Source organism: Glycine max, chromosome 10 (assembly GCF_000004515.6).
Source record: "Glycine max cultivar Williams 82 chromosome 10, Glycine_max_v4.0, whole genome shotgun sequence".
NCBI lineage: Eukaryota > Viridiplantae > Streptophyta > Magnoliopsida > Fabales > Fabaceae > Glycine > Glycine max.
The window spans coordinates 24,373,487-24,395,713 of NC_038246.2; the positions used below are offsets into that span (position 1 = coordinate 24,373,487).

Genomic DNA, 22,227 nt, shown 5'->3' on the forward strand with positions numbered 1-22,227 from the left:
TGACAGTCAAGGAAGTAAATCCAAAACTGCTGCTAGATGGATTGTAGTTAAAGTGCATTTAAATAATGTTTCATGCCGGTCAAATTAAATTTTATTACGTTGTATACTAATTTTTGGTTAACTTTGAATATCTAAATATCTTATTCAATTTAGTGTAATAAGAAAAAACGAAATACTGAGTGCGGGTACTACGTAATGCATTGGATGTCAACAACAATAGTCCTAAGAGGTTTTAAGGATAGCTGAGAAATGGTAATTGTTTACTTTGAAACAAATTCAATTTCTTATAATTGTTATCATTTTGACTCATATATTCACTTATGTTTTATTATATCATGCAGTATTTTACTGATCAAAGACCATTGGAATGAGGATGAAAGCAATTCGCATTCAGTGGGCAAGATATTATCTGAAAGTTAAAAATCAAACACTAGGAGTTTAAGTAATTTTAGAATTACAGAGTAGTTATTATGTTAATTTAGATTAGGTTACAAATGATTTTATGTATTGACTTTCATTTTTATTATAATTCATTGTAAATATTCAATTATATATTTTGAACAAAATTTAAATTGCTTGATAAAAACTGTTTGGTCTGGTTCTGTTTTTCCATTTACAGGTTAATTTGGGATAATTAAAAAAATAGACAGGATATTAAAAAAATTACAAAAAACGACATCGATATTTTGGAAAAATCGATGTTGTCAACCAACAACATTGGTTTTGTTGACTGACAACATCATCAATGTTGATTTTTACTGTTAACATCAGTTTTTAGAAAAATCAATATTTATTTTTTGGAAAATCGATGTGTTTTTTTACATATTTTATAATTTTTTGTTATCTTTCTATGATACTACATTGGTTTTATAAAAAATCAATGTTGTGTAATTTAGTTAACATCGATATTAGAAAATTGATGTTAACATTAAAACTTTTAATGTGGGTAGTTTTAACGTCGATTAATAATTGATGTTAAAAGTTTTTAATAACTTGTGTTAAAAAGCTATTTTCTAGGTGGAGGATTTCTTTTTTATTCGTGCTTTTCTAAGAGGCGCTTTTGGAAAACAATCTTATTAGACAATGATCCTCTTCACTTTAAACCCAAAAATAGATTTAGTTCATTTAAAAAAAAAGTGAGTTTTAGCTTCACCAAAATCGAAGCTACGGTGCACATAAATAAAGACACTGCAGCGCACCCGTCGATCATTACTCTCTCATTTTTCATCATCACCATGCCTCGCTCTCACAAACAATCACTCACATTGTATTATTTTCTGACAATCACACACACACTCTAACACCAATCTCTCTCTCATTCAAAGTCACATTCATAAATAATACTCACCCCATTTTTTATCACTCTATATGACATTCTCACATGACACTGCTCATACAAAGCACGCATATGGTTCTTTTCCTTTTTCTTATGTTCAGTACCCTTTTTTGTCTTTATTTTCGTTTGTTTAGTTTGTACTCGTTGTTGATTTATATTCTTCTAGGTTCGTGTGATTTAGTTGTCTTTATTATTTTTTTATTGCTTGCTTACCTCGTGGACTAATTTCATAATTTGTTAGCAATGGTTAAAGTTTTTTTTTTCTAAATAAGATGTTGGACCTACGTTTCCTGAAAAAAAATATGAAAGCCGGTGCATAAAATTTTGAATGTGTTTTGATTTGTTCTCGGCAAGTGTAATTAAATCATAAAAAAATTGGGTCCAAATATAACGTAGACATTTTATACATAGGAAATTGATTTCCAAAATTGAAAAGCCAACTCGTAAAATTACAAAATTAACAGAAGCAATCAGTATATATAGACAACAATACTTACGTTAGCTTTTATGAACCTTTTGTGAATAGCAGAGAGAACATGTCAGCTTCTTGTGTACATCCTTACGTTTTCTACATAAAGCCTTTGCTTCACGAGGGAAACAGGGAGCAGTTTATTAATTTTTGTCCCCATCCGTGAAATTATTTTAACTTGAATATAATCCCACATCGACCTTATCATGCCATAATTAAGAAGATCAAGTCAAACTTTCTTTCTTTGTTTCTGGTGGTTGCGATTTTCCGTTCACAAGGTCGTGCAGGAAGAAGTTTATCTACGAAAAATATCCACCAGGCATGTCTATGTCTTTGTCATTTGTTCTGTACATTTTTTCGTGTGGTTTGTTGCTGGCTCTGCCACTTGCATGGACATTTTTGTTTGTTCCTTATGGCCTGTCTTTGTTTGTTTTTGGTCCTCACAATCCCATTTACAAGGTTGTGCAGGAAGCAGTTTAGACAAGGTAAGCTATTGTGGTCATGACATCAGATAAGAACAACAATATTTCTTTTGGGCTGATGGTGCCACTCATTGTTGGTTTTTTCGATGATTATTGTAGGTCTTGAAAAACGACATTGTGTTACATTGTTGTTCCATTTTTTTGCTGCATTATGGCACGTTCTCCAGACAAGATAATGAACATCGACGGCTCAAAAGAAACTCTTAAACTTGCTGTGAGGATCAGTGATCTATGGTTTGTTGGGATGCCTGACAAATCTGAGCAAGCTAAGATGGTTTTTGTCGACTCTGATGTATGCTTCAATTTTGTGTTTTTACTAGGTTTATTACTTATTGTTCAGCCCATTGTGTTGTAACCTTAACGGTCTCTAGGGTGATGAGATCCATGTTATTTATAAACAAGACCAGCTGAAGTCTTGGAAGATGGACTTGAAGGAAAATTGTACTTATGTCATGCACAATTTTAATGTGCTCAAAAACAACGGTCAGTATAGAGTTTGTGATCACCAATTTAAATTGGTGTTTACTGGAGTTATTGTTGTAAGGCAGTCTATTCTAGACGACCTCCCTTTTAGAAAATACAGGTTTGCTGGATTTGCCAATGTTGTGGCTGGGCAGTCTGAACCTGGCCTATTGGTTGGTATGTTAACTTATATTTTTGCCACTGTGTTTATTTGCTAAGTTCTGCTCTTTTTGAAATAACATTCCTTCATTTTCCTACTTGCTTTAGACATTATCAGTGTCATGGACGAGGTTGTCTTTCACCATGTTTCAGGGGTTGTCTTTAAACTAAAGGACTTAGGTAAAGTTTGATTGTTGCCAACAATTTGTCTCATATACCTTGGCAGGTTGTGGCTATGATTACATTATTATTAACTGATTGTCTCATAACTATTTGTTTCTGATAGCCAACAATTGCTATCTTGCACTTTGTGGGACGATTATTGCTTGCAGTTTTTAAAGTTCTTAGATGATCATGAAGGTCATGGCCCGATTACAGTTCTATTGACCCATGGTAGAATAAAGGATGCTCAGGGTATAGCCTCATGTTCAATTTGTTTCTTCTTTTGTTTATGCTATTCCATCTTATCACTCTATTTTAAAATGATTCAGGATCTTATCCGCCATCAGTCAGCAATTCTTTCAAGGCTTCGAAGTTAATTATTAACCAATTGGTGATGGAGATTCAAGAATTCAATGAACGGTATTTTCCTCATGCAGTGCCTAATATGTGTTGATAATTTTTTATCTTACTTTTGTTGTTGATTCTATATTTGTAGGCGTGCAAAGTTGGGCATTGAGGCCCGGTCAGTTTTTAAATCCCATGGTCAAGGCAGTTCACAACTTTCAGGTTCTACACAATTATCATCAAAGGAATCATTCTTTGGAAAGACTGAGGCAAAGACTATTGCTGAGATTAACACCATCTCTGAAGTAATTATCTTATAGATTTTAATTCTTCACCCCCCACCATCCCAAGTTTATGCAGCATTTGATGTCTATGTTGTTTTACATAGGAAATTGTTTGTGTTACTGTTGACATAATTACTAGGATTGTTATGGACAATCATTCATGGTGTTATGCAGCTTGCATTCAATGGCATAAAAAAATTGATGCAGAGATGGCGCCCTTCACATGTGCATGTGGCAAATACAATCAGGAAGTTATGCTTAAGTCATTGTGATCTTTTAAAATCCTATGTATCCTTCATATATTCATATTTTTTTATACTGTTGCTATATATGGTACCAGGTATAGGCTTGAGGTGATGATCAACCACAAAGATGAAAGCACAAAATTCCTGCTTTGGGACCGTGAATGCACTGAATTGATTTGTCAATCAGCTGATGCAGTTGATAGGCATAAAATTGCAGTACGTCTTTGGATTCAAAAGCAACTCTTTTGCTTTGATATGTTATTTTTTGTTTGTATAATATCCAATACCATTACCATTTTTTTATGCATTGAATTATTCTCTTTGCACAAGGATGGTGATGTTGATTTGAATACTTCACCCCAAGCACTTGATAAGCTACTGGGTTATGTGCTTGCTTTTAAGATAAAGGTCTAACCCAAGTTCAGGAATTCTGCCGTTTTGAAGTGTTCAACTGACTCAAGCTTAATTGATGTTGTGATGGCCATGTTACCTGATGCTGAGGTACTATTTTATATAGCTTATTTTACATCAACTATTGTCAAAACTATGTATTCTACACATACTCATTTGTTTTGCATGGGTTGTGTAGCCATCAATGTATGTCTCATTCAGACATCTTCAAAAATCAATGTCCCAGCCTTTGGTTCCAATGATCATACCCAACATGAATCTATGAGTTTTAATCATGGCCCTCATGGTTTGATGTGATCTTTCTTCCAACTCTTCCATTTTGACACTTCATCACTTTCAACTTAGTATTCAACTTATTCATTGGTGTTTGTTTGATCCAGCAATCCACGTCTGTGACAGCAGACCATGATCCACTACTTGGGCTCTGGTTGAGCCTGGCAAGTGCACCGGATCGCGCAAGTAGTATAAAACGGTAAGAACCAAGTATCGAACTCTCAGGGAACTTGTGTTACTTGGTAAAGCTATATTCAGTGGATAGGTGTCTAGTATGAAAAGATATGTATGGACTATGAACAAGTATGTAAACTAACTATTCAAAAGGAAAATCACGTGAGTAATGATGTGTAAAGATGAGTAGACAACATGTTGGTCTTCCTATTAGGTACCTGATGTTATAAGGATATTCTCTACTTAACAATGCCCATGTGTTCTATGGTGTCTCCTGAAATGCTAAACCTTGATTCCTCGTGATAATCTAGCCTAATCCTGATCAAGCATCATCCTCAGATTCCTCTTGTTGGACTAAACTCGACCAAAACCGCATTAAGACAAACATACAAACAACTAGGTTACCGTACCCTGATCCCTCGTGATAATACGATAAACTAGCTTCGTCCTATCAAATTCTAAGAATTAGACCAGTTTCCACTGTTGAATGATCCTAACAGAGCATGCATCTATGTGATCAAGGCAAAAGCACACTAAAATGATGTATTGATAGCACAGAGAACACATAAAACATCATTAAATACATATCAGGTATTTACATCAAGTACCTATAAGGAAGAACTAACAGAGGATTTAGCTCTCCATATCTGAGAAGCTTCCTTTACAACAAAGAGAAGAGAAAAATGAAGGATTAAAGAAATACAAGTGGTGGGGATGTCTCCTCCACCGCTAGAACCTCACAATCTCTCACAGACTCATCTCATGCTCTGAGGATGGCTTCCTCTACAAGCTCAGTTCTCTGCCAGTCTTTGCATAGCAAAAGCATCGAGAATTGCCTGAACTCCCTCTCCATTTCTGATTTCAGGCTTAAATAGGTGGCCTTGCTGGTGCTTGCGCGCATAGCACAACTCTGGATCGCTTAGCGAGCATAAGTGAATTTCGGCTTAGCGGCCGACTTCTCGCTTAGTGAATGCATGCTAGGGGTGCGCTTAGCAGGATGAGCTCTCACTTAGCGCGTGTGTCCAGCTCATCCTTCTTCCAGATTCTTCCTCACGCTAAGCCGCAAGACTAGTGCGCTCAGTGGATGGCTCACTAAGCCGGCAGATTGGCTTAGCGAGCAGATCAAAATCAGCACTTCACAAACTTGCCTAATTAATCTGAAATTGAAAGGAAATGATTATTAAATATACAAAATGGGAGTATTAAGTATTTATTACCTATATTTAACAAAAAATAATTACAACACTACAAAATAACCATAAATGGGAGGAGTTAGATATAATTTTCACAAATTTATTACACAAAAGTTAGTCGTATTCATTGACTAACAACTCCCCCAAATTTACAGTTTTGCTTGTCCTCAAGCAAATACAGAACAGCTCACTGGTCCCCAAGTGACAAAAATATGCAGTGACTATGTATAAAGGTGTATGCTACAAAAACTATTGATTGCATGATAACAGAATTAAGCAAAATGCCCTCATCACTTGTCTTTCACAAAGCATGTAGTTATTTAAAGGGAAGAACATGATGTATGTCTTCAATTAATTGAAGTTAGGCATAAGACAGATATCAAGGAAAGTAGCTTAAACCATAGTCTGATGGCTACTATTTCACTCAAGCACAAGTGTTTAAGCTATTCATCAACAACAACTAGCAAGAGGTCCAATCTTTGAACTTCATCTCAAGCCATAAAGTCAGAAATGCATAAACAGAATCAAAAGGACTTTCACAGGCTTGTAGTGAGGCTTGGCTACAAAAATAATTGGTTTTTTTAGGATTCAAAGGCTTAGATTCTAAGAGAGCACAAATCCTAGACTTATCCAAGTAGTCTTTTCAATACAATTAGCTTATTCACTAGCCTGTCACTTTGACTTGTATTTGACCTTATTACAACAACACACACTTTCTTTGATTTCTCTTTTTCTTTTTCTTTTTTTAACACAACTTATTTGTTGTGTGTGCTGATGTGTTTTTCCTTCCACTTTACATCCCGGTTAACTCCCCCAAATTTGGGGCAAATTGCCTTGAACCATCTGCTCTCCTAGAATCTAAGCAAGGTATCTGGAGATATTTATTCAAGTTTAGGGTTCACTTTTGAAAATTTAATTTAGCTTACAAAGGGTGCAAAGGATACAGTTATAATTCAAGGTAAGGTTTTTGGTCAATTGGCTTGTATATACAATCATGGCCTTCATTCATACATTTCATTCTAAAATTCAGAGATTGATGCAAAGACTATTACTCGATGCTAGTCGTTCACTCACAGTTTAAGATCACACTCTCACCGGTTATGGTTCAAGCTTTTCTTTCTCAATCAATCTGTCTACTGACTAACAATTCTAATTGCAAGCTCACATTCTTGTTCTTTCTTTGTCTAACATACACACTAGCTTGAACTTATGAAAAGAAACACAACTTCATCACAATCATGCATTCAATCCAAAATCAGTCTATAACACCCATTTCATAAAAAGATAAAAGTTTTTCATTGCATAATCATCATGATCAAGTCAAACTGTTCTGTATGCTTCAAAACATGCATACTAACTATTCACAAAAAGTATAAGTATATAATTATAGACCAAAATCACTAAATCAATGTACTAAAACTAATATAGTTATAATCATTATCCAAAAAGAAAAATCATTAGGAATTTAAAATCCCTGAGACAGGTCCTAGGTATCCTGTGACTGAGCCTCCTCCTCATCTGTCAAATGAAGTACTAGAGTAGCTGGAGGAGAGGTGTTCAGTACCAGGACTGGTGTGGTCTGGTCCTCTGGTATGTCAAGTAAAGGGGTGGAAGGGTCAGCTGCAGGCTGTGAAGAGGAGAGGTCTGCCACTGGAGTAGGAGGCTCTGATGTACCCTCAAGGGATCTCTCAGGAGTAGTAGCAGTCTCTGGTCTCGCCTGTTCCTCCCCTGCCTCAGGATGAAGAGTGAATGGCTCTGGGATGGTGGTCTCGAAGGAAGCATCTTGTACCTGTTGGGGTACCTAGGTTGTGGGACTTTCACCTTCCCTATCAAGAGAAGGTTGGGCCCTAAGCCAGGCTACCCTCTCTAAGAACTGCTCCATTGATAGGATGGATCCTGGAGGAGCTACTACCTGTAGACTCTGCAACAATAAAATCTGACCCTGATGGATACTTTGAAGCATGGCTTCAAAGCACTGTGAGTCAACATGAGCTGGAACTGAAGAAGCTGTAGAAGTAGATGCTGGAGTAGGTGTTGGAGCTGCAGAAGAAGATGGAATATTAGCTGGCCTCGCCCTCGCCCTCCTAGCCCCTCGGAAAGCAATTGTTAGATCATCAATGTTCCAACAGTTCTTCCTTATGTAGGCCAAGTTAATGGCCGGGCTCAGGCGCTTAAATGTGAGGCTGTCAGAGACAACCCCTTGGACTCGGCATAAGGCGGTGATCAAAGTAGGAAACCCAAGTCTGTAAGAGTTAGACTGGGCAATAGAAGTCATATATCCTGAGATGAGAGCGTCGATGTTCATGTCCATATGAGAGACCAGGCCAAAGATCAACCTGGCTCTGTCTATAGTGAGATCTGATGTATGAGATGTAGGGGCCAGGTTGGAGTAAGAGAGAACACTCCATACCTGGGCCAAGGTAGTCAGATCTTTCCTAAGAATCCTCCTCGGATGGCCCTCAACATTGAAATTGAACCCTCTCCCTAGTATGCAAAGAGCATCCTTAATCTCTCTATGATCTGTGGGTAACCTGCAGTACCTAGAGTAGGTGGGTAATGTCTCCCCCTCCTATAGGACTACAGGAGTATCTAGAAATGTGTTGAGGCTGTCGGCGTCTATCTTCATCAAGTGGCCTCTAACTCTGGCTTGCTTTGGTGAAGGATCCCCAGGGCTGTAAAGATTAGCATAAAATTCTTTCACCAAAGCAAGATCAATAGACCCATCAGCCAGGTTGGTGAGGCGTTTGTGAAGATTACCCCTCTCCAACTCTGTCTTGAAGTCATCAAACTCGGTGTGGTATATCACAACCTTCCTCTCTGACAAAATGCTCCTTCCCAAGACATTATCTGTATAACGGTTCCAAGCATCAAGCGAAAGGAACCGTCTAGTATCATATTGAGCAGTTGGCCTTGCCCCAATGCTCTTACGTTTCCTGGAGGCCATCTGCAACACAAAGGAACCCAAAAAGTTAGTTAGACCACAAGTTATTCAATTTAAAAAATAGACAAATAAGACTGAGAAAAACACTGGCAGCTTAGCGGGACATGGTCTGCTTAGCGCGCCTTCACAAAATAACACTACCGCTTAGCGACATGGAGGGCTACTTAGCGGATATTGCAGAAAATTTTGCTTCTGCATAATCGGCTTAGCGAGCGATTGTCTGCTAAGCCTAATGATAGCCGCAACAGATAAGCGCTAAGCTCAGCAGGGTTGCGCTTAGCGGCTCATGAATTTCAAAAAATTCAATAAGTATGTGGGCTTAGCGAGCTAGGCTCGCTTAGCCCAATGCCTGCCGCAGTGAAATGAGCTTAGCCCAGATAGGCTCGGCTTACTGCGTGGATTAAAACAAAAAAATGACTAAGTTACTTGGGCTTAGCGATTCAGCCTCGCTTAGCCACAGGCATCTCAACAGGAGGATGAGTGTTCATCCTCAAAAGATGAACTCGCTTAGCGCGGCAGGCGTGCTTGGCGAGTTCATCCAAAAATGCATATATTCAATGAATTTTGATGACCTTGCTTAACGCAGCAAGCGCGCTTAGCGAGTTCATCACGTTTTCCAGAAAAATGCAGAAAACAAAGTTCATTTTCTTCTCTTTTTTGAGCCTCTCAAAGGCATATCAAACATGCAAACCAATCAAAGCTATCTACACAGTACAATCATTTACAAAATCCTAATTTTTAACTAATCTAATATCGTTAAAACCCTAAAAATTAAAAGCTAAATTCTATGGTTTTCTACCCTAAAGTTCACAAAAATAAAAGAGCAAAGGGAATGAGAAACTTACTTGGATTGTTGATTGCTGAAAATGCGTGAAGATGCACAAAGAAAGTAAGCATGCGCGAGTTTGGGTGTGAGAGAGAAGATGCAGGCAATGTTCAGAAAATTTTTTGGTAAAGGTAAGTGTAACTGATGTTACACTTGCTTAAGCAATTTTCGACCCTCTTTCTTAGCGAACCACCGCGCTAAGTGAGCCAGAGAGACGTTTGGTTTCTCAAAGAGGTTCACTTAGCGGAGCTGCGCGCTTAGCCCAAGTTTGAAATTCAAAATCTGATTTTTTTTAAAGCTGGGTTTAGCGCACAGAAGGGGCACTTAGTGAATGCTGCAGATCATAAAACCTACAACTCTCGCTAAGCTTGGCTCTAGGCCGACTTAGCTAATATAATGCATCTTGAATACAGGGGGGCAGGCGCTTAGCAAATGATAGACCGCTTAACGCTGCTATGGCCACAATGAATTGGGCTTTGCTGGCATGAGTAGCGCTTAGCTCAATGAACCCCAATTTAGGCCGCATCGAAATGGGCTTAGTGGCGACGTCTCGTGCTTAGCCAGTGAATACGATGCGCTTAGCGAGCAGGCCATCGTTTAGGTGAATTCAGATCAAATTGAATTTGGCTTAGCTCAGCCTTGGCCAGCTTAGCGGACCAAATCAGCTTGAGATGCAAGGGTTGAGCGCTAAGTGCTAGAGACTCTCCGCTTAGCGCATGACAAAAGATGCGCTTAGCACGAGGCTTGTGCTTATTAAAAGGACTGATTTTCAGAAAAAAATTTCTAAGTTCTATTTCAGTCCTTTTCTCAAGAATTTGAAACCCTTATATCTATCATTCAAAAACAAGCTGATATACCCCAATGTAATGATTATGAAGCAAGTTCCACATTATACAATGCATAAACAAAACAAAATAGCAAAAATTAGAACTGGGTTGCCTCCCAGGAAGTGCTTCTTTAACGTCATTAGCTTGACGCCTTTACCTCAATGGGCGAAATCACGTTTTGGTCCTTACTTTCAGAACCTCCTTCCCCACTTCCATTACCTATTAGCAAACATTTTGTTCTGGAGCAGGCTTGTCTTCAACAAACAAATCAAAATCAATTTTCTGATCTTCAAAGCCCAGCTCCAACTTCTTTCTCCCCATATCAACTATGTAGCTCGCAGTTAACATGAATGGCCTTCCCAATATTACAGGAATGCCATTATCTTCACAGATATCCATTACCACAAAGTCTGCCGGGAAGATAAACTGTTTTACTCTGACCAACACATCTTTAATTACTCCATATGGTCTGGTAATGGAGCGGTCAACAAGTTGTAAAGTCATCCTAGTGGGCATGATCTCCAACCCTCCCTATCTTCTGCACATGGAGAGTGGCATTAAGTTAATATTGGCTCCCAAATCAATAAGAGTCTTTCCCACAGTGACTTCTCCAATTGAACAAGGAATGGTTACACTTTCAGGGTCTTTATGCTTGGGTGGAAGGATCTTTTGAATCACAGCACTACAGTTTCCTTCCACAACAATGTTTTCCTGGTGAATATACTTGTGTTTCCATGTTAACATATCCTTTTAAAACTTGGAGTAGAGTGGAATTTGTTGTAAAGCTTCTCCGAAGGGCATGGTTATTTCTAGTTTCCTAAAAATATCTAAGAATCTCGCCAAATGACGGTCCTTCTCCTTCTTGGAAGGTACCACAGGATATGGTACTTTCGCACCTTCTTTCACAACTTTTTCTCTTTTCTTCTCTCTAGCTTGTTCACTTTTACTCCTCTCTTCATTCTTATTTTTTTCATCTTTTTCATTTTTTTCATTTTCTTTTTCTACTTTTTTTTCTTTCTCTTGGTCATTTAATTCTTTTTTCTTGACCATTATTTGTTTTTCTTTTTCCTGATTGCTTTCATCTCTCACATCATCTTTCTTTTCATTAGTACCTTTCTTTTCAACAACTTTCTTTTTGGATACAACACTATCCTCATCCTCAGCCTCCACAAACCTCTTACTCCTTGTCATCATAGCTTTGCATTCCTCCTTGAGATTCTTTTCTGTATTTGCCACAAAACTGTTGGATGACTTGTCAGCTATCTGCTTGGCCAATTGTCCCACCTGGACCTCAAGGTTTTTTAGTGTTGACTCAATGCTTTTATGATTTGACATTGTTACCTGCATAAACTGAGTCAAAGTCTCCTCCAGCTTAGTAGTCCTCTAAAAGATGTTAGGCTCTTGTTGAATTGGCCTATTGGAAGGTCCACCCTGGTGCTTGTTGAATTGATTGCTAGAGTGTGATCTCCACTGTCCTTGTTAGTTATAAGGACCCTGCTGGAAGCCTGAGAATCCTCCTTGAGTATATCCTTGTCTCTGTTGATTTCCCATATAGTGAACTTCTTGAGTGTTCTCTTCAATGGGAATACATTGGCCTGTTTCATGAGCCTCACCATAGATGATACAACCTGTAACCTGCAAAACAAAAGAATGTGTAGGTTCACCAATAGACAGTTTAGTTGGCAACTTACCAAGTGTTTCTGTTAAAATCTCAAGTTGCCTAGAAAGCAACTTATTCTGTGCCAATAAAGTGTCATGTGATGATAGTTCTAACAAGCTTTTCTTTGTGGGTTGATGAACTCTGTCACGCAGAATGGCATGATCGCTGGCTGACATATTCTCAATTAGCTCAGTTGCCTCTTCAGGAGTCTTCAGCTTTATTTTTCCCCTTGTTGAAGCATCTAGCAGTTGCTTGGTTTATAGTCTCAGCCCATCTATAAACATATTCAATTGAATTGGCTCAGAGAACCCATGGATGGGATTCTTTCTCAATAAAACTCTAAACCTCTCCAACGCTTCACTCAAGGACTCGTTAGGGAACTGATGAAATGAAGAGATTGCAGCCTTCCCTTCCGCATTCTTTGACTATGGGAAATATTTCTTCAGAAACTTTTCTACAACTTCTTCCCAGGTTTTCAGACTGTTACCCTTAAATAAGTAGAGCCACCTCTTGGCTTCTCCTGCCAAGGAAAATGAAAACTGGCTGAGTCTAATAGCCTCATCTGGCACTCCTGCAATTTTTACAGTGTTGCATATTGTTCGTGGCCGGCAAGTGTACCGGATTACACAAGTAGTATAAAATGGTAAGAACCGAGTATCGAATTCTCAGGGAACTTGTGTTATCTGGCAAGCTATTTCGGTAAATAGGTGTCTGGTATGAAAAGATGATTGTGGTTATGAATAGGTATGTAAACTATCTATACAAAAAGAAAGAAAATCACGCAAGAGAAATGTTGTGTAAAAACAAGTATAGAATGTGTTGGTCTTCCTAATAGGTTCCTGATGCTAAAATGGATGTTCTCTATCTAACAATGCTCATGTATTCCTATGTTGTCTCCTGGACTGCTAGACCCCAATTCCTCATGATAACTTAGCCTAATCCTAATCAAGCCTCGTCCGCAAATTCCTCTTGTAAGACTAAACTCAACCAGAACCGCATTAAGACACGCATACACAACTAAGTTTGTGTACCCCGATTCCTCGTGATAGTACAACAACTTAGCTCCATACTATCAAGGACTTTAGAATTAGACCAGTTTCCACTGTTGAATGACCCTAACAAAGCATGCATCTACGTGATCAAGGTAAAGGAATACTGGAATGAAAAGCAGATAGCACAGAGAGCACACAAAACATTATTACATAGATAGAAATATATTTACATCAGGTACCTACAGGGAAGATCCAACAGAGGATTTAACTTTCCATAGTCCGGAAACCTCCTTTACAACACAGAGAAGAACAAGATGAAAGATTGCAAAAATACAAGTGGTGAGGATGTCTCCTTCACCTCTAGGATCTCACAATCATTCACAAACTCATCTCAAGCTCTCAGAACGGCTTCCGCTTCGAGCTCTCGTCTCTGCAGATCTTCACACAATAAAATCTCTCAGAACTCTCTGGAACTTGGACCTTTCTCTCTCTAGAACTTCCAAAACATGCAAAAGCTTTAAGCCAAGGCCAGACTCTTGTGCATGCAGAGGCTTTTCAAGAAAAAAATGCCCAAACTCCTGCAAAAAATCTGATTTCAAGCTTAAATAGGCGGGATTTTGGCTTAGCACGCTTCTCTCGCTTAGCGAATGAGCTGAAGCAGTGTGCTTGATGACCTAGAGTGGTGCGCTCAGCGAACCTGACAGCCCATCTTTTTCTGGATTCTTCCTCGCGCTTAGCCGCTGAGTGTCGCGCTTAGCGAATGCTCGCTAAGCCAGTAGATTGGCTTAGCGAGAAGGTGAAAACAACACTTTTGCCAATTTGCCTAATTAACCTGAAATTGAGAGAAATTGATTATTAAACACACAAAACAAAAGTATAAATTATCTATTACCTATATTTAACAGAAAGTACTTATAATATTACAAAACAACTATAAATTGGAGAAGTTTGATACAATATACACAAGTTTTATACACAAAAGTTAGTCGTATTCATCGACTAACACATATTTCAATGAATGTTGCCAAATGTGCATAAGGGTCCTCATTGGGTAATCCTTGGAATAGGTTCCCCTGTATTAAATGAATCCAAGATTGAGGGTAATTTATGTTGTGAGCTTGCACTTCAAGACGTGCAATGCTAGTAAAGAATTGCGACACTGAACTGCTTGAATAGTCCTCAAGGGTAACCCTTTGTTGGTGTTCATCAGCCATGATAATAGCTTCTGGTAAATATGTCACGGACTCCTTTGATGATGGTGAGTTAGATGATGAAGAATCAGAAAAATGAGTTTCTTCCTCAAGAATGGACGCTATTGTCCTGTCTTGCAGCAATTTTCTTCTCCTCTTGGCTCTGTTCCTTCTTAATGTAGCTTCAATCTCCAAGTCCAATAGAACTAAATTGCCTGTGGGAGATCTATGCATATAAAACACTAACAAAAACAACAGTTATCCAGTTCAAGAGGAAAACAAATGTGAATCAAAAGCAAATATTCACAGTTAACCAAAGAATAAAGAATTGACACCTAGGACTGAACTAACTTTCCAAATAGAAAGAAGTTCCCCGACAATGGCGCCAAAAACTTGGTCGAGCCCGACAAGTGCACCAAATCGTGCAAGTAGTATAAAATGGTAAGAACCGAGTATCGAACTCCCGGGGAACTTGTGTTACTGGGTAAAGCTATATTCAGTGGATAGGTGTCTAGTATGAAAAAATATGTATGGACTATGAACAGGTATGTAAACTAACTATTCAAAAGGAAAATCACGTGAGTAATGATGTGTAAAGATGAGTAGACAACGTGTTGGTCTTCCTATTAGGTGCCTGATGTTATAAGGATATTCTCAAATTAACAATGCTCATGTGTTCTATGGTGTCTCCTGAAATGCTAAACCCTAATTCCTCGTGATAATCTAGCCTAATCCTGATCAAGCATCATTCTCAGATTCCTCTTGTTGGACTAAACTCAACCAGAACTGCATTAAGATAAACATACAAACAACTAGGTTATCGTACCCCGATCCCTCGTGATAATACAATAAACTAGCCCCGTCCTATCAAGTTCTAAGAATCAGACTAGTTTCCACTGTTGAATGATCCTAACAAAGCATGTATCTACGTGATCAAGGCAAAAGCACACTGAAATGACGTACTGATAGCATAGAGAACACATAATACATCATTAAATAGATATATAGGTATTTACATCAAGTACCTACAAGGAAGAACCAACAGAGGATTTAGCTCTCCATATCTGGGAAGCTTCCTTTACAACAAAGAGAAGAGAAAAATGAAGGGTTGAAGAAATACAAGTGGTGGGGATGTCTCCTCCACCTCTAGAACCTCACAATCTCTCATAGACTCATCTCATTCTCTCAGGATGGCTTCCTCTTCAAGCTCAGTTCTCTGCCAGTCTTCGCACAGCAAAAGCTCTCAAAACTCTCTGGAACTTGGACCTTTCTCTCTCTAGAAATCTCTAAACATGCAAAAGCTTCGAGAATTTCCCAAACTCCCTCTCCATTTCTGATTTTAGGCTTAAATAGGTGTTGTTGGTGCTTGCGCGCTTAACGCAACTCTGGATCGCTTAGCGAGTATAAGTGAATTTCGACTTAGCGGTCGGCTTCTCGCTTAGCGAATGCATGCAAGCGGTGCGCTTAGCAGGATGAGCTCTCGCTTAGCGCATGTGTCCTGCTCATCCTTCTTCCAGATTCTTCCTCGCGCTTAGCTGCAAGAGAGGTGCACTCAGTGGATGGCTCGCTAAGCCAGCAGATTGGCTTAGCGAGCAGATCAAAATTTGTACTTCACAAATTTGCCTAATTAACCTGAAATTGAAAGGAAATGATTATTAAATACACAAAATGGGAGTACTAAGTATTTATTACCTATATTTAACAAAAAGTAATTACAACACTACAAAATAACCTTAAATGGGAGGAGTTAGATATAATTTTCACAGATTTATTACACAAAAGTTAGTCATATTCATCGACTAACAGGCTCCCATTGACACCTACAAAGAGACAGACATTTTGGGACTGCGATGATGAAGCAAGGAGCTCTCAAATTTCACTTGCACAGCTTTCACCTAACAAATTAAAAAAACATGACGCAATTTAGTGCATTTGGTTGCTTGCAAGTTGTGCAAACCAATTTTTTTTTTGCCTGCTTTTTGCAAATTGTAAATTGGCTCCCAACTTTACTTCTCTTGCTGTGGTGTTCCTGTAAAACTTTAATCACAAATTTTGTTAAAATTTCAAACTTATTTTGTATCCAAATATTGTGGGGTTTAAGTTTTGTTGTTTATCCGGTCTCACCTTAACTATTAGACTATATTTCAAAATCCTTATTTGTTCAATCGTTAAAATAAATAAAGACAAAGCATGATTATATTAATGGTTATAAAGGCATGTTTCAAGAAACTCGACAAATTGTCAAAGTTCATACAATACCTACGCAAATGTTATGAATTCAAATGTATGGCGAAAGACGAAACAAGTAAGATCTGGAAATACAAATCACAGATGGTTGGAGAGAAAATTCAGAAAACATGTTCTTGACAATGATGATATAAATGATACCTTAAATTTCAATCAAAGTTTTAGGGGGCCATTAAAGCATCTAATTTTAAGGAGTACATGGTTAATTGTCTCAGCACAAAGTATGCACACCAAAACAAAGTAACATCTTAGAAATAATTACCACGAAACATCGATGACCATGACAGCTAAACCAACATTCATATCTGATTAATTTTCTAAGAACAAAATATACACATCAAGACAAAAGTATCAGCTTTCAAGTCTCTACACACATGATCTTAAATCATCAATGATATGTAATTAAGTATTTATTTATTATCAATCATTGTTTAGCCTCATTTGTTATTTTAGATGGCATGTTTGCCTTGATTTAACTTTGACAAATACAGAATCGGATATTTTATAAATCTACTCCATCTTTCATCATATCTCCCAATATGATGTACGATTAATAACCCAAGCAAAAAGAAAAAACAATTTCTGCCTAGATTGACACCCTACTTCTGCCATTCATAACATCTTTCATATCAAATTTCTTATCAATGCCGCCAAACCATGGCTATAATCATGCCTATACTTTCATGTCTAATCATTTTTATGAAAGTATGGTCCATTTAACCAACTGTCAACATTCATAGTTTTAGTCATTTCGCTTATGCTTAGTGTTTATTACATACTTTTGAAGTTTTAATCCACCATGTATTGTAACATCCCAACAAGAAATCACTGAAAATTTTATAACTCAGTCAACATTAACAACAAGTATCAAGAACATGGATAACCATCAACATGAAAAGCATATTGATCCAGCACAAGCAAGGATGAACAGAAAATGTATCAGGCAACACAAAGTTGATGATCAGCCTCACCACATTGTGCATGCACATGTCAGTGTGTGTTCATAATATACAAAAAATCATTGTAAGCAATTTAAAATATTATCTTCCAAATTACAATTAACATTTGTAATTAGTTTATTAATTTAATACAATGTCCACATTTTTTTGTTACACAAAGGCAACCAAGCTGTAAGTTGCATTCAACATTATGGTCAGAGGATGAGGCTTCTGATTCATCAAAATAGATTCCACTTAACTTAGATTTAATTCACTTTTTTAGCTAATGTTTCTGATTCATCAGAGGATGAGGCTTCTGATCAACACAAGGTACCACTCAAAATCTACTTTATCAAATTAAATCTCAAGATTATCATGTTATAACCTGATCTAAGTGCAATTTTCATAGGGTATGCTTCAATTTCTTTAGTTGAAAATCAAAATTGTGTCCTCAGCTAATGAGCCTGCAATTAACAGAGAAGGTAACAATTAATATTCTTAAACACTATGTTAGTAGCTTAGCCTCGGATGGGTTGCACTGTGCAGAACCCTTTTTGTTTATCGTGTTCCAATTTACATGTTTTGTCTAAAACATTTTCAATAGCCAACATCATTTTGCCATATGTCATTAAACAATTTCAGGGTACTCTGATCTTGGTGACCAACTCATGCAATGTAGCCACTGTAATGCAAATATGTGGTATGATGAAAGAATCTCAAAACGTGTAAGTACTACAAACCCAACATTCAACTTATGTTGTGGAGGTGGCAAAGTTGAACTTCCATTGTTACAAAATCCACCTAAATATCTCCACCAACTTTTGTATGATCATGATACATCTGATAGTAAAAATTACCAACAAAACATAAGGACATATAACATTATGTTTACCTTTACTTCTACTAGTATTAAGTTCGACAAATCAATTAATCATTCAAGAGGACCTCCTACAATAAGAATTCAAGGTCAACCATGTCATAGAATAGGAAGCATGTTACCAATGCCTGGGAAAGAACCTCAATTTGCACAATTGTATATCTTTGACACAGAAAATGAAGTGCAGAATAGGATTAATGCAGTAAGGTAGTTACTCTTTCATTCTTATTATTATGAATGCACAACATCCATAAAGAATGTTAGATTTAAACATATTTCAATTCTTTATTCTGCATTGCTAAGCTTGCAATCATCATATATATAATTGTCTACTTTTGTCAACAGTCCACATAATCAAATTCAAGCACACATTGTTTCACAACTTAGTGAGAAGCTAGATGAATACAACGTGCAAGCAAAAAGTTTCAGGATGGCATAATGTCAGGTTGAAATTGATTGCTAACCGTGAAAAAGATGGTCGTACATATAATGTACCTACTGTTCCAGAAGTTGCAGCACTAATTGTAGGCAATTTTGATGCAAATTCAAAGAGATATTATTATTGAAACCCAGCATGGACAATTACAAAGGATCCATGAATTACATTCTAGTTATCTAGCTCTACAATACCCTCTCCTATTTCCTTACAGGGAAGATGGATATAGACCTGATATCCTACATAGTAGTACACCAGGTAGCAAGAAAAGGAAGAGAAATCGTCTTACAATGAGGGAGTGATTTGCTTACAGGCTATAATGCAGATCAAATGAATCAAAAACTTTGTTGTATTCTAGGAGACTATTCCAACAATTTGTTGTTGAGGGGTATACTATGGTTGAATCAGAAAGGCTTTCTTACATCAGAAACAACAAAAAAAAACTTCGAGTTGACAAGTTTTGCAGCTTACAACACTCTTTGGATGATGGAAGCACAAAAGGCCTAAATAAAGGTAAAAGAGTCATTTTGCCTTTAACTTTTGTTGGCAGTCCATGCTATATGGATTAACTTTACTTTGATGGTATGACCATATGCAGCCATGTGGGCTTCCCAAATCTGTTTATTACTTTAATCTACAATCCAAATTGGCCTGAAATCCATAGATTGTTGAATCCCTTGAATCTGAAAGCAACAGATAGACCAGACATAATCTCCAGAGTCTTCAAACTAAAGTATGAACAAATGTTGATGGACCTAACAAAGAATCAGATGGTAGGGAAAGTTATTGCATGTAAGTTGATTCTAACTTTGGTGAATTTATATTATATGCCAGATACTTATTTTGCACTGTTAATATTAACCGCACAACCATATCTGATAACTTTAATTGTTGTCTATTAATAGTCTTACTAATGAATTGCATATATGTATAGAATAGAATTTCAAAACCGAGGGGATGCCTCATGTCCATTTGTTACTTGTTTTACATCCCGGTAACAAATATCCATCTTCAAATGAAATTTATCAAATTATATCACCAGAGATACCTTCACAGCAAGATGATCCAGAACTGCATTCATTAGTAAAAAAAACCATATGGTGTTATCTCCATGCATGAAAGAAGGCAAGTGCAGTCGTTTCTATCCTAAAATGTTCCAGCCATATATTGTTTTAGATGCAGATGGTTATCTAGTCTATCGTAGGAGAAACAATGGTCACACAATTCATAAAAATGGTGTTATAATTGATAACAGGTATATTGTACCTTACAATCCAAGATTGCTTAGAAAATACCAAGCTCATATCAATGTTGAATGGTGTAACCAAAGCACTTCTATCAAATATTTATTTAAGTACATCAACAAAGGATATGATAGAGTAACTGTTGTTTTGATTCATGATGATAATGATCCAATTCACAATGGTAGTACTCATAATGATGAGATCAAAGAATATCTAGATTGCAGGTATTATTAAACTTTAATCTCTAATTTATTTGACCATTATTGTTTTAACACCTACATCTATCTTCCTGACAGATACATATGTCCCTGCGAATCTACTTGGAGAATCTTTGGGTTTCCAATACATGGCAAAAAACCTGTTGTTGAAAGATTACAGTTCCATCTTCCAGGCCAACATAATGTTGTCTATGAAGACCATGATGATATTGATGATGTGCTGTCTAAAACAAATATCTCAGATTCAAAGTTTATTTCATGGATGAACATCAACCAAAATTTTGTTGAAGGAAGAAGTCTTACTTATGTAGAATTTGTTTCTAAGTTTGTATATAGTAAGAAGAAAAGATGTTGGCAGCTTAGGAAGAAAGGCTACACCATTGGTAGGTTACTATGGGTCCCACCAATTACAGGCGAATTATTTTACTTCATTTGAGGATTTAAGAGCAATTGGTAATGTTCAATACCCTACATATAGAGAAGCATGTTTTGCTATGGGTCTTTTGCAAGATGATAAAGAATTCATTGAGGCAATCAAAGAAGCAAAAGACTGGGGCTCAGCACATTATAAGGAAGCTATTTGTGTTGTTACTTTTAACTGCAACAATGAACAAACCTGAACAAGTTTGGGACCAAACTTGGCATTGGATGGTTGATGACATTGTCTATAATTATAAAAAATCATCAACAAGTCCAGGTTAGTATTAATTTCCCATGACACAAATGAATATTGATCTGACACATAATTTGACTTTTTTTCCTTTTGTGTCTTAGCATTACAGCTTGATGATAGGACTCTTCAAAATCTGGTCTTGCTTGAAATTGAACAACTATTGCAAACAAATCAAAGATCGCTTACAGACTATCCTTCAATGCCATATCCAGAAGATGCGAATTGCCCAACCTATCTGTAGAAGCAAAGCTTCATGGTGAATGTGATTCAAAGGTGTTTTGATGATAACAATGATGACAATAAAAGATGATGACAAAGGTGATGAAAAAAAAATCTCAAAGATCAAAGAACAACTCAAGTGAATCAAGAACAAGTCAAGAGTTCAAGAATCAAGAAGGATTCAAGATCTCAAGAATCAATATCAAGATTCAAGAATGAAGAAAAGACTCAATCAAGATAAGTATTAAAAAGTTTTTTCAAAACTTTGAATAGCACATGAGTTTTTGACAAAATCTTTACCAAAGAGTTTTTACTCTCTGTAATCGATTACCATAATGGTGTAATCGATTACCAGTATCAAAATGAGTTTGAAAAAGTTTTCAAACTGAATTTACAACATTCCAATTATTTTCAAAAGGCTGTAATCGATTACAATGTTTTGTTAATCGATTACCAGTGTCCTTGAACGTTGGAATTCAAATTTAAATGTGAAGAGTCACATCCTTTCACTCAAAAGTTTTGTGTAATCGATTACACTAATTTGGTAATCGATTACCAGTGACTGTTTTTGAAAAAAAATCAAAAGATGTAACTCTTCAAAAAGGTTTTGACTTTTTCAAATAGGTTTTAAGTTTTTCTAAAAGTTATAACTCTTCTGAATGGTCCTTTTGACCAGACATGAAGAGTCTATAAAAGCAAGTCTTTGTTTTGCATTTCAAGAATCTTGAACACTTATTTCATACAATCCTTTACAAGCCTTGAATCTCTTTGAACTTCTTCTTCTTCTTTGTACCAAAAGCTTTCTGAAGTTTTTTGGTTTTTCCAAACCTTGAAAACTTGTGCTATTCATCTTTTCATTCTCTTCTCCCTTTGCCAAAAAGAATTCGCCAAGGACTAACCACCTGAATTCTTTTTGTGTCTCTTTTCTCCCTTTTCCAAAAGAA

General features: G+C 36.9%; 2 long non-coding RNA genes across 8 annotated transcripts; both read left to right on the forward strand.

The window, feature by feature from the left end:
• Positions 1 to 1,536: 1,536 nt before the first annotated feature.
• On the forward strand, positions 1,537 to 4,301 carry LOC102670145 (uncharacterized). The gene is made up of 8 exons (XR_005886859.1): positions 1,537 to 2,290; positions 2,387 to 2,926; positions 3,017 to 3,088; positions 3,195 to 3,322; positions 3,400 to 3,490; positions 3,567 to 3,720; positions 3,874 to 4,160; positions 4,275 to 4,301. It is a non-coding gene; the product is annotated as an uncharacterized lncRNA (long non-coding RNA).
• A 103-nt stretch (positions 4,302 to 4,404) lies between these two features.
• Positions 4,405 to 21,419, forward strand: LOC112998136 (uncharacterized). 7 transcript variants are annotated; one of them, XR_005886861.1, is made up of 11 exons: positions 4,405 to 4,445; positions 4,534 to 4,648; positions 4,736 to 4,827; positions 17,527 to 17,701; positions 17,798 to 17,946; positions 18,026 to 18,098; positions 18,259 to 18,700; positions 18,839 to 19,442; positions 19,528 to 19,721; positions 20,470 to 21,088; positions 21,166 to 21,419. It is a non-coding gene; the product is annotated as an uncharacterized lncRNA (long non-coding RNA). The 7 variants fall into 7 exon arrangements; XR_005886863.1 differs by lacking the exon at positions 17,527 to 17,701 and having other exon boundaries at positions 17,900 to 17,946; positions 18,259 to 18,341; positions 18,667 to 18,700; XR_005886865.1 differs by having other exon boundaries at positions 4,426 to 4,445; positions 4,534 to 4,641.
• The last annotated feature ends 808 nt before the right edge of the window (positions 21,420 to 22,227 follow it).